The sequence below is a fragment of the Camelus bactrianus genome, chromosome 14 (genome assembly GCF_048773025.1).
Source record: "Camelus bactrianus isolate YW-2024 breed Bactrian camel chromosome 14, ASM4877302v1, whole genome shotgun sequence".
NCBI lineage: Eukaryota > Metazoa > Chordata > Mammalia > Artiodactyla > Camelidae > Camelus > Camelus bactrianus.
Window position 1 is genome coordinate 65,885,105 of NC_133552.1, and position 17,345 is coordinate 65,902,449.

Here is a 17,345-nt window from a genome sequence, read left to right on the forward strand (position 1 = left end):
AAAGCTTCCTAGATCCTACTGCTTCAAATTAAATCCTCTCTCACATGAATCAAGCCTGCCCTCAGTTGAGGGTGTTCAGTGTGGTTGAAAACTGTCACATTCAAACTAAACAGGGCAGTATCTTTATTCTATTACGTGTTATATATTATACATTTTTATGTATGTTATCTTATTAAAAATTATTTTTGGGCTGGGAAATGATTTCATATTCTTCGGTATAAAAATGATTTCTTACCATAGACTTAACTTAGATTTTAAGAACTCAAATTTTGTCTCTTTTAGCAGTTTCACCATTGCTTCCTTTGAAGAAAGCCAGCCTCTCCATCTATGTCTGTTTACCATTTTAATTTTATGATCTCCATAACCCTTTCCCTGAAACAGATACAAAGCCTAGAGTATCTCCTTTATTTCTTACATCAAATTATTAAGCATAAACGTAATTCAGGAGCCTCCAACATATTTTAATGCTTTTGACTTTTTTCTCTTACCACAGCATAATTTCTAATTCACTCTCTTTACAAATAAGTCCATTTTTCATCTCCCTCATCTCATTCCCACATCCACTGACGCCAGCCTTCACTTCCCTCCACTTTTCCCACACACCTTTCTCTGAACCCTCTGACCTGCCTACCCAAGCAGCTCCTTCCTCTCTTTCCCCTCTTGTCAGGCTCTCTTTAACACGTTGCCTTCTGAGCTGACTTCGATCTGCTCTCATCACATTAATCGCCGGCCTTACCTGACTCTCAGATCCTCTCACAGTGTAACTGATCTGACACTGTGAGCCTGCTCCTTCCTCACTGGCCCTGGCCATGTCTGAAACTCCTTCAGTAAAGGCGGTTTGGCATTAACTGGTAGTAAGTTAAAGTAAAAGAAAAGGATTTTTTTAGTTATTTCATCTAGTATATAAGACCGGAGCATATTCTTATTCAATAAATATCATATGATACTGGCAATAACCTCAGGTTAATAACAGTCTAGAAGATTAGATACGATATAGTCAAATAAGTATATCCTTAGGTCCAAAAAGATAAGATATTCAAATTTAAGGAATACTGCTCAAAGCTTATTTTATCCAAAGACAGATAAGCAAATGTGTTTCATGGAAGACTGCTTCACCCCAGATTTCACCCCAGGCTCTCCAGTTCACAGCACAGCATGCACCACAGCCCCCAACCTAGCCTAAGTATATCAATTAATGAACTGGATTCTCGTAAGGCTTACAGTATTTCCTGTTGGCAGTCCACACGTTTATAAACCAAATGCTCTAGAAAGTGAGGTCAAATACAACAGGTGTAGCTACAAACAACACCCACTCCGAAAGAATCTAACTTTGTAATGGAATACAGTTTATACTTGGCAAATCTGCCTCAGTATGAAATGACAACCAAATTGACTATTTCCGCCTAGATCTGCTTTATCTGTGTTTCTCCACGTTCCCACAGAATACATTACATTCCTATTTTGGAAAATCCCTAACCAGTCTGTATATGTGGGCACCTCGAATTTTTTCACCTATGTTTTCCCAAACACCTTAGTAGATGTTTAATGCCTTGTTTGTGAGTGAAAGGGAAGGCGTGAGTATTTGTTGCTGACCCTTCTCTACATAAACTTCTGAATTACTGTTTGTTTTATCTCATTAAAAACAGTCATCAAGTAGCTGTGGAAGGACAAGCCTCTCAAAAGAACACTGAAGTAACACTGACTGCCATGACTTCAATCATGAATCATTATCAGATGCCACCCAAAAATATCTCTGGCCCATGCCCTCAGTTTGAGCTTGAAATCACATACCCAACCGCTTAATCTATATCTCATCCTGGGTCTCCTAGATATGGACAGACAACTGGAGTCATCAGCTCTTCTGCCCTGTGTCCCAACACCACTTCCAATCTGTGCTGAGTGAAGTGACTGGTACCTCTATCTACAAAGTGACTCAAGTCAGAAACGGGACACTCTTCTCAACTCTTCCATCTACCTTGTTCCCCAAGTTCACACAGTCACTAAATGTCACCTGTGCTTCCCCTCAAATGCCCTTCACATCCCTTCCTTACTGGCCCTATGCTAATCTAGGCCAAGCTGTTCTTGTTATAGTAACGGCTCTCCTCTCTGCCTTTATCCTTTCTCAATTGCAACCACTCCCCACACAGCATCCAAAGTCACCTTTATGAAAGTGATACCATGACTGTGGCTCTCCTGCTTAAGCCACTTTGTTACAAAGCCACAGGTTCAAAGTCTAAAAAATACGTGTCACTCCATAACACAGTCCCTTCTCCTCAAACTCTATTTCTTACCACTTACCCAATGCCTCCCCACTCCTCAGCTTTTTACTCCTATTAATTCATTTCCTTCAGCACCCTGAACACAGCATGCTTTCTTTTACTTGTGGGCCTTTTCAAATTTTGTTTCTTTTGCTTGAAATCCTCCCTACTGCCATATCCTTCTTTCAGGCCAGCCAGTCTTCAGGTTTCAGCTCAGACAGGACCTCCTGCCAAGCTTTTCTTCATCCTTAAACTCAGGTTCAGTCCCCTCCTCTGTGGTGCTTCCTCATCAGAGCCCTTGTGCTTTAATGCCACTTTAAATGCCAGTTCACTTAACAGCAGTGAATGATAATTACAGTATGGTGGCCACGTAAATACTGTTCTTTAAAGAGCCAAGCAGGAAATAATGATGTATTATTTTCATTTTTATACAAACTTTTGGTTTTCTTGGAATTTCTAATTGCCTTTTTTTTTCTTCTTTTATTCCTTGCTTTTTTCTTTTTCTTTCTTTAACAGTATAGCCTCTTATCATGTCAGTGATTTGTCCAAAGTCTCAGTACCATCAGGTACCTTATCAGGATATTTTCCTTCATTTAAATTTTTTCAAAGTCCTCACTCCTGACGGCATTTTTCTTCTTCTCCAATCCAGGCCAATTCCTCTACTGTTATTATTGTGGGATTTCCCTCCACTATTTTCCTAAATTGCTTCCACCTTTTTTCTATATTCCATATCATACTTTTTCTTAGTTGGTGCCTCTGTTTTGCTATAGCATATTGTAAAGTATTTAAGAAAATGTTGGTGAAAGTAAACTTCCAGAATGTTTCCACATTATGAAAATATCAAGATTTGGACTTCACACTGGACTGACACAACCCTACTAACTGAAATGCAGACTTCATCTGGGTTTTGCTGGCAGTCCCCTGGTGCCCTTTACTCTGTTCTAGGCGTCCATCCGGTAAACCGCACGCATCTCATCTCCCTGTCTTCAGTCTCCTTCAATCTGAGACAGTTCTTCAGTCTTTTGTTTTTCTTGGCCTTCACATTTTTGAAGAGTACTGGTCAGGTGTTTGGGAAAATATACCTCAACTTTGCCTTGGCTGGTGTTTTCTCACAATTAGAGTGGGGTTATGGATTTGTGGGGAGAATGCTATACAGTTAGTGGCTTTCTCTTCTAAGAAGATTTTGAAGGAAGTCTGATTCTTATTTTTCGTAGTTGACCAGATTTTTCTTTGTGGGTCTGTTCTGTGATTTCAAGTGTTGTCTCTAAGCATAAGTCTTCAGAGTCAACATGCTAGGTCTTCAGTGAACTCTTTTTGATGTGACTGTATTCGTAAGCTCTGGAAAATTCTTTTATTTTTCTTTGATATTTCCTACCCCCTTTTATCTTTATCCTTACTTAATCTTATTTATAGCAGCATTTATTAGCTGTTTGCTTACAGTATATCTTGAATTGCTTTTCTTTTTTGAGTAAATTAGTCTCGAGGATAATTTACTAATAGAGATTATCTTTTACTTGTCTTAGCCCTAAGTTTAAGAGATGAAGCAAATGGATTTTCTTTCTGATCTCCACACATTCAAAACTGAAGTACAGAGAGGTATAATTTTGAATTTTCTTCTTCTTTATATAGTTATAATAAGAAAAACAACCTTTGTCCTATTTTGTCCTCTGAATATTTGGAAGCAGTGATTCATAATGTACTGCATCCTTCATCCCCTCTGCCCCACAGCTGACGGGGTAGGCACACTGGATGTATGCCTTGGCTTTCTCTCCACAATCCTAAAGGGATGAGAGCCAAGAGCATGGTCCTTCTGACACCAGAAACTGTAAGCAAATTGTGGCTGTGTTTCCTCTGGTGAATAGGGAAGATGGACTGTAGCTGACATTGACAAGACGGGTTTCGGTTACCAGCTGTTGAGCCATGGGTCACTCAGGTGCCTGTAAGTCTCTGAGCCGCCAGCATGAGGTAACGTTTCCTTTGTCAGCAGCAACACTTTCCATAACCAAGTTTTAGACCATTAGATAAAAGCTAATTTTATGATTTTCATTTCCTCATTAAGGCAGGTCATATGCATAAAATGTTAATTGGAGGCTGTCTTCCAGATTTTCATGCCATGGTTTACTCTGGCTTGCCTAGTCCATATTGAGTTACTTCAAGAAAACATTTTCAACTGAAATTGTAGAGGCTCTTTCAAAAACCAGTCCATCAAATACATACAACTTGCTAAGAAAATTAAGGATTTTTAGTGTAACACAAATCTTAGTTCTCATAACTGGAGCCAACATATTTTTACAGCTAATTCTAGGTAATTGAGAGGCTGTTTCTCCAGGTTACACACTGCACCCACACAGTGCATCTAGCTACAAGCTGCCACCCAGCTTTACCCATCTCAGTATTAGTACTTCCATAATGATGGCAGAAAGGTATTAACATTAAGTTCATTCTTTCTGGAAGTGCTGTTTAAAAATATTCACAAATGAGGAAGTTCAAAAATGGCTAAAAGGAGATTTTAGATTATTAATGGATTACAGTAACTGCATATCAAACATCAATAATTACAAATGAAGCTGCGCTGTATTTATTTTGTGCAAGAAATTTTAGATAAATATAAGGAAAGAGGATGGTTTTGTTAGTTAAAGTGACACTTGACAAAATTCAAAAACTATGACAATTTCCTCATATTAGAAATAGCTGCTGCCGATACAGCATTTTCTTCAAAGTGTAGCTTAGCTCACAACATGAAGACACAAAACTTCATGACTGGGTCCGAAGGGTCAGCTGCCTGCACATCAGGAGGAAGCTTCCCTCCTCTTTACGCTGCAGAAGCCAAACACGTCGTTCAGCATCAATCCTGTTCCTACTCCTTTCTTCCCAGCTCAGCTAATGGCATCACCATTCGTGCAGCCTCCAGATCACACCACTGGCTACGCAAGGCTCTAGGAAAGTTTCGAGATTCTTTCAAGAACAAAACAAACATACAAACACCTCTGACTACGTTTGGTCATTTGGTCTACGACAAATCTACAATGTAAGGTCTTTAAAAGTGAAGTTTAGATGTTTTATTTATTTAAGAAGTATAAGGGATTTCTACGTCTGTGAATGTTCAGTGTTACAGGTCTGTAATGAGTTTTACCTCTGACAGATGCTCGAGGAACTCTAGAAAAGCCATGTGACTTCAAATCTCTCTCTGCATAAATGGGAATGCTTGTAGGTATTCAAATGTTTGTCAGGAGGGTATTTATTAGCAACAGATAAATTAAGTGACTTGTGCTACCTGGCATTCAGAAGTGCTCAGCAATTGTAGTTAGTTTTTTAAACATAATATAAAAATAAAAAAGGAATCTCTCCCCATTCTTGATGACACAAGTGATAACACAAAAAACACTATGTCTCCCAGAGTGTTAATAAAATGTAAGATTAGATTTGAATTAAAATTATCTGATAAAGAAATACGAGTATGAAGTGAAATCACGTTAAGTACTCACACGTGAACGAGCAGGCGTCTGGGAGGCTGGAGCAGAATTTGTATGCTTCTTAAGTGATTTACGCTCTGCAGGCATTAAGGTTCTCAGCAATTCTTGTCTCCCTCTGTGAAGATACTCTTGGTAAACAGTCCCATTTCTCCTTCGTGTCTTCTTTTCTTCCCTTCATTCTAACAATGACCTGTAACTACAAGAAAAATTACTGTCAGGTAAAAGCCTTTTTAATAGATTCTGCAATGAAAATTATAATTACTTTAAAGCAGTAAAATTGTAATCCTAACAGGTAATACTCAGAAATGTTCTTCCTCAGCACTCATTTGACTCTTCAGTATAGTTTCTGAAGCTCTGGAGTTTCCCCTTTCAAAGAACTGACATGTGAAATACACCCAGTCTCCCACTACAGGTAAAAGCCACTTTAATCCCATATTTTATTATCGTAGGGATAGATAAGTGGAAAGATAGATGATGTCAAGCACTCAGATGACCAGATCTATAAAGGTCTGGAGACGGGAAGTCATAATTTTTCAGACTTCTTCAACATTTGGCCTATTATCGCTCTACAGGATAAAACCCAAAGATACAATTCTAAAAATTAAGGTGAAAAAAAACATATTTCAGTTGAGTGAACACACAGCGATGGCCTCACAGTTGGCTCTCACTGTGCACTGTTGCTACTGGATTTGTCTACTTGACACTTAATATTCAGTTTCTGGGCACTGGGAAAGGTCTACTGCTCAATTGTGTGGAGCCGACACTTTCATAAAAATAAGAGTGAACATTTTACTTTAAAATTACATCATGTGCCAGAGCTATGCTAATTGCTCTACATGGATCATTTCATTTAATCCGTTCAACAGCTTAATGTTCTATGTATTATTGTCCCTTTCACTTTACAGTGTGGAATGTGAGGTTTGAAAAGGCTGGGTTATTCACCCATCCCTGTTTGCAGCAGCATTAGTCACAACAGCTAAAATGCGGAAGCCGCCCAAGTGTCCACTGATGGATGAACGTATAAGCAAAATGGGGTATATGCATATAATGGAGTATTATTTAGCCTTAAAAAGGAAGAGAAGTCTGACATATGCTACAACATGGATGGACCTTGAGGACATTTTGCTAAGCAAAATAAGCCAGTCAAAATAAGACTAACTCTGCATGATTCCACTTATGTGAGATACTGAATCATCAAAATCATAGAGACAGAGTAAAACAGTGGTTTCCAGGGATCATGGAGGAGGGGAAATGGGGAGTTGTTGTTTAATACTATGCTAAACAGTATTATTTCTGCAAGATGAAGAGGGTTCTAGAGATGGATGGTGGTGATGGTTGAACAAAATAAATGTACTTAAAACCACTGAGCTATATATTTAAAAATGATTAAGACAGTAACATTTACAGTATGTGCATTTTATCGGTTTTAAAACTTGGGGGAATAAAAGCCTAAATAACAGGACTAAGGGCACAGGTTAGCACTCAGGCAATCTCAAGTTGGTATGCACTCAACATCACGCTTGTACGCTCCCTTTTTATAGAAGATGCACTGCCCTGGACTTAAGAGGGTACTCTCTGGGCGTCTCGATATACACCCTTTTCCACTGCGGTCTTTGAAAGAAAACCTGCCTTTCTGATAAGCCAGAAGAAATTCTGAACATACTGAGATTACTCTTCTATGCTATGGTGCCTGCTTAAACTGTATACTAGAGGTTACCTATTTTATCAGCCTTTTCAGAGTGGATTTTTTTACAATTTTTGATACAGATCATCATATTGAATTATCTAGGTTTTAAAAACTGCTTTAAACTTGATTATCTGAAACAATATTTACAGTTGATTCTTGAACAACGTGGATTCGAACTGTACGGGTCCACTTAGATGTGGATTTTTTCAGTAGTAAATACTACAGCACTGCAGGATCCCAGGTTGGTTGAGTGTGCAGCCGCCGCACCGCAGATAAGGAGGAGTTACACGCATCTACACAGGGCCTACTCTAACTCACAGGTGTGCAGCCCAGGAGACAACCTGGGGTGGGGAATTTTTTTATGTGATCGATTTGTTTTTGTTTAGTTTCATTTTTTCTTTCTTTTTTTTTTTAAGGGCAGGTAGCTATCTCAGCATATGTAATTAGGTTCCAAATCTCCAATTTTGGTGTATTCTGTAAAACTGCCAATTTATTTATTTATTTTCAGTTCATTATCTTTAGTCACAAGATTATATTGAAGAGGAAAACAAAATCAATAATATTTGAGGAAAAATATGGAATTCAGACCTAAACATTTTTTTTCTCTTATCTATCCAGCTTCATTGTTATGTGATTTATAGCCTTTTGCTGAAGGACAGCCTTCAATCAACTCTTAAAGCCATCCAATTCATGGAGCATACTAAAGACACATTTTCCCCAATACACTCCTACACACGGCGGGCGGTGGGGGAAAGAGTTGGGCGGGAAGGAGGGAGAGAGGGACGGAGAGAGGGAAGGGCTAAAAATCTCTTACTTCTTACTTCCTTAAATTCCCATGACATTTTATCTATCCTTTTCACAGGACTTTTCACTCTCTTTTCTTTATTAATGATGCGCTAATATTATTGAGTATGTGCTGTGTAACAAGCTCTGTGTTATGTATTTTACAAACATCATTCAACTTAATTATTGAAATAATTTAGTTAAGGGTCCTTATCTTGTAGCCCTCTTTCCATACGAGGGCATGAAGTCAAAATTTACGTCTGATTTTTTTTTTCCAAACATGATATATAATATCTTCACATATATCCTTTCACACAGTGAGCACATAACTTGGTGTGTGCCTAAGTAAATGAATGAATAAAGGTCTTTAAAGGGGCACTTGGTTATTACTCTTAAACCAAATATTCTATTGGTAAACCTTAAGTGTGGTTATAAAAAAGAATTACAGATTTTTCCATTGGCACCCATTTGCAGCAATCATCATTTTCTCTTTTTATCCTATCACATGCTAAAATGAGATTTTTAAGCCATAATTCATAATTGTTTATAAATCCACATTCATGAAGCCCAAATATTGCCATAAAAGTACTTAAAATTATCTTATAGTCAACTGCTTTGTTAAGGAAGAACTGATACACTATGAAGTTCACGTTTGAAGTGTACCATTTAATACATTTTGACATTTTTAGATCACTTAAAATTAACATTCCAATCAAGATAATGAACATTTCCATAACCCCCAAAAGTTTCTTCATGTCCCATTTAAACCTTTCCTCCTATACCTTTTTGATTCTGACTCCTTCACCTCAAAGCAAACATTGATGTGCTCTAATATTAGTTTACGTTTCCTAGGACTTCATATAAATGGAATTAAAGAGCATATTCTTTTTTTAATCTGGCTACTTTCATTCAGAATGATTCTTTTGAGATTCATCCACATTGTTGCCTATATCAACAGCTCACTCATTTTTAGTACTTAGTAGTATGTCATTGCATGGATATACCATAGTTTGTATATCCATTCACCTGCTGATGAACATTTGTGCTGATTCCAAACTTGGGCTATTACGAATAAAACTGCTATGAACATTTCTGTACAAGTCTTTGTATGTAGATGTATTTTTTCCTCTACAGGGAAATACCTAGACTCTTAAGCAACTGTCCAAGTGTTTCCTAAAATAACTCCATGACTTTATATTCATACCAGAAGTGTATGAGAATTCTCGTTCCCTCCATATCCTGAATGAAAATGTTCATGGTCGGTGTCTTGAAATTTACCTGTTCAAATAGGTGTGTAGCTGTATCTCACTGCAGCTATCAGGCTGAGCATCTATTAATGTGCTCCTTGCTGCCCATACCTTCTTTGGTAAACTGTCTGTTCAAATTGTTTTTCCATTTTTAATTGGGCGTTTTTTTGTTTTTTTAATTTTAGAGTTATTTATTTATTTCAGATAGAAGTTCTCTATTGGATATATAAATTGGTAAATATTTTCTCCCAATCTTTGGTTTCTTTTCATCAACTTAGTATCTTCTGAAGAGCAGAAGTTTTAATTTTGATAAATTCCAATTTACCAGTTTTTTTGAGCATGCTTTTGGTGTACTATCTAAGGCATCTGTATCTAACCCAAAATTACAAAGCATTTTTTTCTAGAAGTTTTATAGTTCTTGGTTTTACATTAATATATTTTATATGGGGCACGGTATGGATCAGAGATTTTTTTTTTCACATGTGGATACCCAATTATTTCAACATTATTTGTTTAAAAGACTATCCTTAATCCACTCAACTGTTTGTGCAACTTTGTAAAAAATCAGTTGTCAGTAAGCGTTTGGGTCTATTTCTGGAACATCTGTTCTGGTCCCTTGATCTATTTGTTCTCATACCAATACATATCTTTATTACTATAGCTTTATAACAAGTCTCTATTGTGTTTTGCTTTCTATTGTCTTGATTATTCATTACTTTCTTTCTTCTATTTACTTTGTGATTAATTTGTATATCTTTTTCTAGTTTCTTATGTTGGAAAGTCGAATCACTGATCTGAGGCCCTTTTTTTTCTAATACAGAGGCCGAGTACCACACATTCCACCAGAAGAAGTTTAGCAGTAGCATCCCACTCACGTGGAATATTTTCTAACTTTCATTTTGATTTCTCATTTGACACATGGATTATTTAGAAGTTTGTTATTTACTTTCCAAATAATTGGGAAATTTTCAGAGATCTTCTTATTTATTTCTGGTTTAATCTATAGTCAATAGAAATACACCTTACATGAAGTGAATTATGTTAAATGTATTAAGACTTGTATTATTGTTCTGAATATGGTCTGTCTTTGTAAATGTTACATGTGAACTTAAGAATACTATGAATTCTCCAGGTGTTGACAGGAATGTTCTACATGTCAATTAGGTTAATTTGATTGCTCAGGTCTATATCCTCACTATTCTGTATTTGTTTTATTAATTATTAATATATAAAACACTTTTTATATGATTTTAATAGGTTACCTTAGGGTGACACAGTGTTAGCTCATCACAGTCCACTTTCTCATTTCTCTAAAACATTGTCCTGAAAAGTCTACCTACTTTGATCTTCTCCCCAGCTCGAGGGTTCCCTTGGATTCTGACTGGGTTCCCTCTCTATATGCCATGACCTGGAAACTCTCTTAAAGATTGTAAGTTGGGGAAATTGTAGCACTCACATTGTTTATTTTTGATCTTTCAAGGATTACTGTCCTTTTTTCCCTGATGCAAAGTGTCTTGTAAAACATTGTTTTATGCACTTTGTCCACCCTCTCAGTTTTTTGAAGTAAGAGAGTAAATCCATTTCCTGCTAATCCTTACCCATTATCTTTTGAAAAGCTTTTTCTTACATGGGTTGTATTTTTTTCATACTGATTAAATAGCCTATTAAACAGTTAACACCATTTCTGCAACCATGATACATTCAACATGTCTGCATCCATGATATTTTCTTTTGTAGTTAAATAGTTCACCATTGCTTCCATTAGATAATCAATCTGCATCACATCTGGATAAAAATATTTGTAACTTTGTAGGTTTTGAAGAACAGCAGTAAACTAATAATGGCAGTGCCTTTGAAATTCATTGCAATACCTTGCTAAGGACCCATGAGATACCATTTGCAAATGAGAAAGCTAAAGAATAGCTTTATCGCATAGCTTTTCATAAAAAAAAATTGGCAACAATTAAATCAGCATTTTGCCAAATAAATGAATATTAAAAAAATCACAGTCTGTTGGCAGCGATGGGAAAAAAAATTTCATCAAAAAATTATCTCTGCACAATCTTTCTTTTGTCCTCTAAAGTATTCAGGAAAAAAACATATAAGCAGCTAATGAAGAAACACTGTTCTCCTTTCAGGACAGTAAATACATTCAATGATCTGGGAAGTTGAAATTGCTGACAAATACACATCTATTTATTAGCAACTTTGGAATTCACTTCAGGAATGCCTGTTTTGTTTAATAGACTTAGGTCATAGACTTTTAGGATCACATATTTCCAAGGATTCTTTGGAAAATCACCCAATAAAGCAATGTCTTCCTGCAGGAGATTAGCTTCAGTATTTTGACTTCTTTTTTTAATAAATAAATTATGATAAATTGAGCAGAAATTGATGATAAATTGTGTGACAAAGGTGGGAAGTGAGATTCTTGTCTGTTGATATAAGTTGTTTTAACTGATAATAAATACCAAGACTTTTTTCTGTGCTTATACTAGAATTAAGCACTGTGAGATTTTCTCTGAGACCTCAAATACTTTCTATCACTAGGAGAATTTTACTGAATGCAATTTTGCTGGGAAACTCTTTCAGAGTTGCCTGAAAATACCAGGATGTCTGGATCTTGGTTTGTTTGGATGAAAGACAAAAGGAGTGATGTAAGAAAAGCTATTATAAGAAAAGGCCATTATTAACATTTCAATGAAACTGAGTAGGCTGAAGGGGTTCACATCTATGTTGAAATAGTTGAGTGACCTTGTTCTTTTATACCAGGAAATGTTATGCAGTCATTATTACTTATAACTATGACCATAGTTCCAATAAGTGAGCATAAGAGCTAACTGAAAAGAGTAATCCTAGTTATTAATGCCTATGGTCTAACAGAGAAGTCAACAGCATAAATACAGGACAAAAACTCCATGTTTACAAATCAAATGTGGTAAAAGACTTATTCCATATCTGCAGAGGAAGAGTGTCCAGTGACAACTGGGCAGGAGAATAAACGAAATCCTGTGCAATAGAGCCAGAACAAGATGTATAAATGAATTGCATCAAGTGTTCAATGTGTTTATATCACTAAGTTTATTAGACAGAGAGTAAGGTATAAATAGGAAAATTAAGATCCAATTTCTGTCTGCCATAAAAGAGAAAGAGTCTTGACACTTATTCTCCAACCTCATTCTGTAGAGAGAATGTTATTCAGAGCCAAGAGCGCAGTCACCACCATCATACTTTTTAAGGACCCCTGAAGCAATCACCAGACAGTTGTCTGCAAAATGTTTAAAACCTACTGAGACAGGAAGGAAGTGGGCAGGGCACAGGCATTCAAGGAATGACATAGCAATTAACACCAAGATGGCAGAAAATTCAACTCCCAACAGACCTTGAGGCCCAAGATGGTTGGAGATTTGACTTTCAGGAGAACTTTAGCTTCATTATACAGTAATTGTAATATATTAGCATGGGAAATGGCACTCCCACAGGTGCCATGACAGTTCTGAGGCAGATCATAAAAGGTCAAAAAGTGGGCAGTGGCCCAATTTCTGGGAGTCCCAGCTCGTTCCCCAAAGTAGCTGGAATAATCCTCTCTTGCTAGCATATGAAGTTACCCAGCCCATAAAAACTAACCCCTACACCTCACGGTCATTCTTCCAAGTGAGACAGACTGCACTCGTCTACAAAGAATGTATCTACTTGTACTTTAAACACCCACCCCCACACCTCGTGGCCTCTCTGGCTTTCGGAGATAGCCTACACTATCTATGGAGCATGTATCTCTCTGGATAAATCTACATTTACTCTACTATGGCTCACTCTTGAACTCCTTCCTGCACAAAGCCAAGGGCCCTCACCTTCATTAAATTTTGTCATAGTTTAACTTCTGCGTCTTTTATGTAACATCCTATATCAAAACACAACATGAAGGAAACAGAATTTTGGGGGGACTATGGTTTAGTAAAAACTCTGTTTTTTCATTTCCTTTACTTTTTTGTTTCAATTTGTTCACGTTCCTGATTAAATGACTAAAATTTAGCCAGAAATTACACTTTAATTTTTCTTTGAAGTTTAAGTTTCTGAACTTTTCTGGATTTCAAGATTCACTGTACCATACAGCAGGCTCAAAGCTATATAATTAAATGGCCCTATTGTTCTTTGTTTTGTTTTTATTATTCAAATGTTCTATATGAGTTTATGTATGTGGGTGGTATAACATGTATACATGCGTGTGTGTGTATGTGCTGGGTGAAGTCATAATTATCGTTTTCTCCAATTAAATGTTTATTTGGGTTATGGCTAAGTATGGTTCACTACTGAAGAAAGAAGTCACATTAAATGTGATTTTTCTCATGCTCCACAACTTCAGCATTCTGGGAAGCACTGGTGTTTCAGCCTTGCATAGGATCAACTAATATTCAGAGGTTAGCCAAGGTAAACATTTACCTGATGGGTCTCAATAGACCCACCAGGAGTAGAAAGGGAGGAGGAGAGAGGGCAGAACCATCGTTTCACACAATGCCTTTTACCACATTATTGAGTCAGGTAATTTCATGTTGGCCAAATACTAATTGGGTGGAAACAACAGGATTATAATGTTATGTATTTTATCCAAAAAAGAAAATGCAGAATGCCTTTCACATTTTATCTTTCATGTCTTTGAACTGGGGATTCCAGAGGGAATGAGGCCTTGGTGAGAACAGAAGCTCAAAGCCTGCTTCCTCTGTGGCCCCCTCAGGGTCACCTGTCTTTCTCCCACGAGCACACACCTGAGTCTGGAAATGAGGTGCATGATCTCCGAGCTTCTCATCCTCACTCCCAGATAATTTTCCCTCCTGTGTGTCTCTTGGATTCATTCTAATCAAATTCACCTCTACTCTGTGATCAAATACGTTACTATGAATGAACTCAATGAGCTGCACGTTACCAAAACCTAAGATCAACATTTCCATCTTATTTTTCTGTGCTGTCAGAAGAACTGGACACAGATGCCTATCTTTATGGAAGAAGAATGGTCTATTAGTAACAATGAGGAACAAAAACCCCTCCCCTACTTCTTTCTCCTTCAACACAGTCTTCCTTGTGGTCCCCCAATACCACCCTGCCCTGGTTCTCCTCCCACTTACTGGCTGATCCTTCTCAGTTTCATTTTGCATTTTTAATCTTCATCCTTATAATGCAGCAGAGACAACAGGGGCTCTATCTTTGGGCCCCTTCTCTCTTCTATAAACCCTTAACTTCATGCTAATTCCATTCAGTCGTGTAGCTTGTAATGCCTTTCATATTGTGCTCCAAAACTTATGTCTTCAGCCCTGACTTTTCCTTAGAATTCGAGACTCACATGTCCACCTATGTTTCAACATTCCATTTACTCAAACACTTATGCTCAGGACTACTTTTCAGTTTGATGCTCAGACGTTCAGATTTCATTTCTTCTTTACTGCTGTAGTTTGGCATCTTTGTGTGTGTCTTGGACTTCATGGCAGTAGGAAGGTTTACTCTAACCTGTACAATAATCTCAAACTCATCATAGGTTTATGCTGAAGAGTAACTAGTTAATTTGGCCCTAGTTAACTTAGTATGTGTTTGGAGTATGAAATAATGACAGGGAAATGAGTGTGGTCTTCACTTGATACATTTTTTTTCTGCAAAGCTTATATCTCTGTTATTTTAAAAACAGATTGCAGTGGGTTCTATTACTGTTTCTTAATCTCTAAAGGTAGCATGCCCCCTTGTTATCTGCACGTGGTGTTCTGCTTTACTATGGCCATCACCGAACTCACTGATCTGAAACAGCCTCGAGACTACGGTCAGTCATGAGAGTTCTGCACAGCCCCATTCAGGGTGGACAGCACAGGGAAGGGGGAAGGAAGGTGACCAGACCAGGTGGGCTCCTCACTGACCTCACAGCAACTCGCTTACCCTAGTATGCCTACTTCACACGTTTCTGACCCTTCCAGTATCTCCAACCCACTGTATTTAGCTTGTCTGTGCTGTCCCCAACCCTGGAAATATGAAAGGAAGTAATAACAAGGCCCTACTTTGTTTCTAGTTAAAATTAGAAAACTGTGCTTTACCAGGTGAAGAGAAATAAAAATATTTTTTTCTCTTCACTGACTTCCCAAACTAACCGAATTTATTTTTAAGCAGTTTTACAATTACACGAACATACTATTTGCATATTTATATATGGATGCCCATCTTTCCTTCAAGATGGAGAGAGACATCCTCTGCTTTTTTGTAACTGCCTTATGTTAGTGATTTCTCAAGAAAAGTCTGTAGAGTTGAGGAAGACAAATTAAACTCTCACAAATGCTAATTATAAATGCTAATATACAAGTTTATAGATGAACCCCATAGCCCATTTCCAATGATCTTCTCAATCCCCTACAGATACTATGGAGAAACGCTGTGAAGTATGATTTCTATTTTTGACTCATGACAGCGTACTCAGCACATCTGTTGGTTCACAGTATGGCAGTGATTCGCTTGGACATAAAGAGAATCTCACAGATCATACACAAGGTAAAACTTGAAGCTGTGGTTGTGATCATATCCCAGAGCCACTCAGACTATGGTTATTTCTCTGAAAGCTTTGGACAGGAAAAAAAAAAAAAAAAAGACAGAATTTCTCATAAGCTCTTATCTGATAAGGTCTGCTGGAAATTCTATACAACTAAGAGCAGGCTATACATAGTTTTTTGGTTTGTTTTTTTTTTTTTTGTAAATACCACTGTTCCTTTCTGCCACTACCAACAGATATTATCTTCCATGTCTATAAATTATACTCATTTTTGTGTTGTTATAGGAAATCTAAATTTAACCTTTAAAAATAGGGGGAAATACCAAACATATATTAGGAGAGCTAATACTGATCCTTCTCAAACCATTTGAAAAGACTGAAGAGGACAGAACACTCACAAATTCATTCTAAGAGGCCATTACCCTATTACTAAAACCAGGCAAAGATACTGCAAAAAAAGAAAATTATAAACCAATAACTTTGACAAATATAGATGCAAAAATCCTCAACAAAATATCAGCAAACTGAATCCAACAACATGTAAAAAGGAGCATAAGCCATGATCAAATGGGGTTTATTCCAGAGATGCAAGAATGGTTCAACATTCATAAATCAGTCATTGTGATATACCACATTATCAAATTGAAGAATAAAAATCACGTGATCATCTCAATAGCTGTAGAAAAACATTTAACAAAATTCAACATCCATTCATGATAAAAACTCTCATCAGAGTTGGTATAGAAAGAACATATGTCAATATAATAAAGTCCATTTATGACAAACCCATAGCTAACATCATACTCAACAGTGAAAAGCTGAAAGTCTTTCCTCTAAATTCAGGAACAAGAAAAGAATGCCCACTCTCACCACTTCTCTTTAAGATAATACTGGAAATCCTAGTCACAGCACTCAGACAAGAAAAGGAAATAAAAAGCATCTAAATCGGAAAGGAAGAATTAAAACTGTCACTAATCACAGATGACAGGATACTTTAAACAGAAAATCCTAAAGTCTCCACCAGAAAACTATAATAGATGAATTCAGTAAATTCACAGGATATAAGATTAACATACAGAAATCTGTTGCTTTTCTATACATTAATAATGAATTACCAGAAAGAGAGCAAAAAAAAAATAATCCTATTTAAAACCACATCAAAAAGAATAAAAACACCTGGGAATATATACTTAACCAAGGAGGTGAAAGACCTATACTATGAAAATTATAAAACACTGATGAAGGAAACTCAAGATGATACAGAGAAGTAGAAAAATACCCTGTACTCTTGGGTTAGAAGAATTAATACTGTTAAAGTGGCCACACTACTCAAGGCAACCTCAGATTTAATGCACTCCCTATCAAAATACCCATGACATT

At 36.9% G+C, this 17,345-nt stretch overlaps 1 long non-coding RNA gene across 1 annotated transcript in view; it reads right to left on the reverse strand.

Moving 5' to 3' along the window:
* Window positions 1-17,345, reverse strand: part of LOC123617730 (uncharacterized) — a 162,063-nt gene that overhangs the window by 131,665 nt on the left and 13,053 nt on the right. The window contains exon 2 of the long non-coding RNA XR_012511834.1: window positions 5,744-5,927. This is a non-coding gene — a long non-coding RNA (uncharacterized LOC123617730). The remainder of the gene's footprint in view (window positions 1-5,743; window positions 5,928-17,345) is intronic.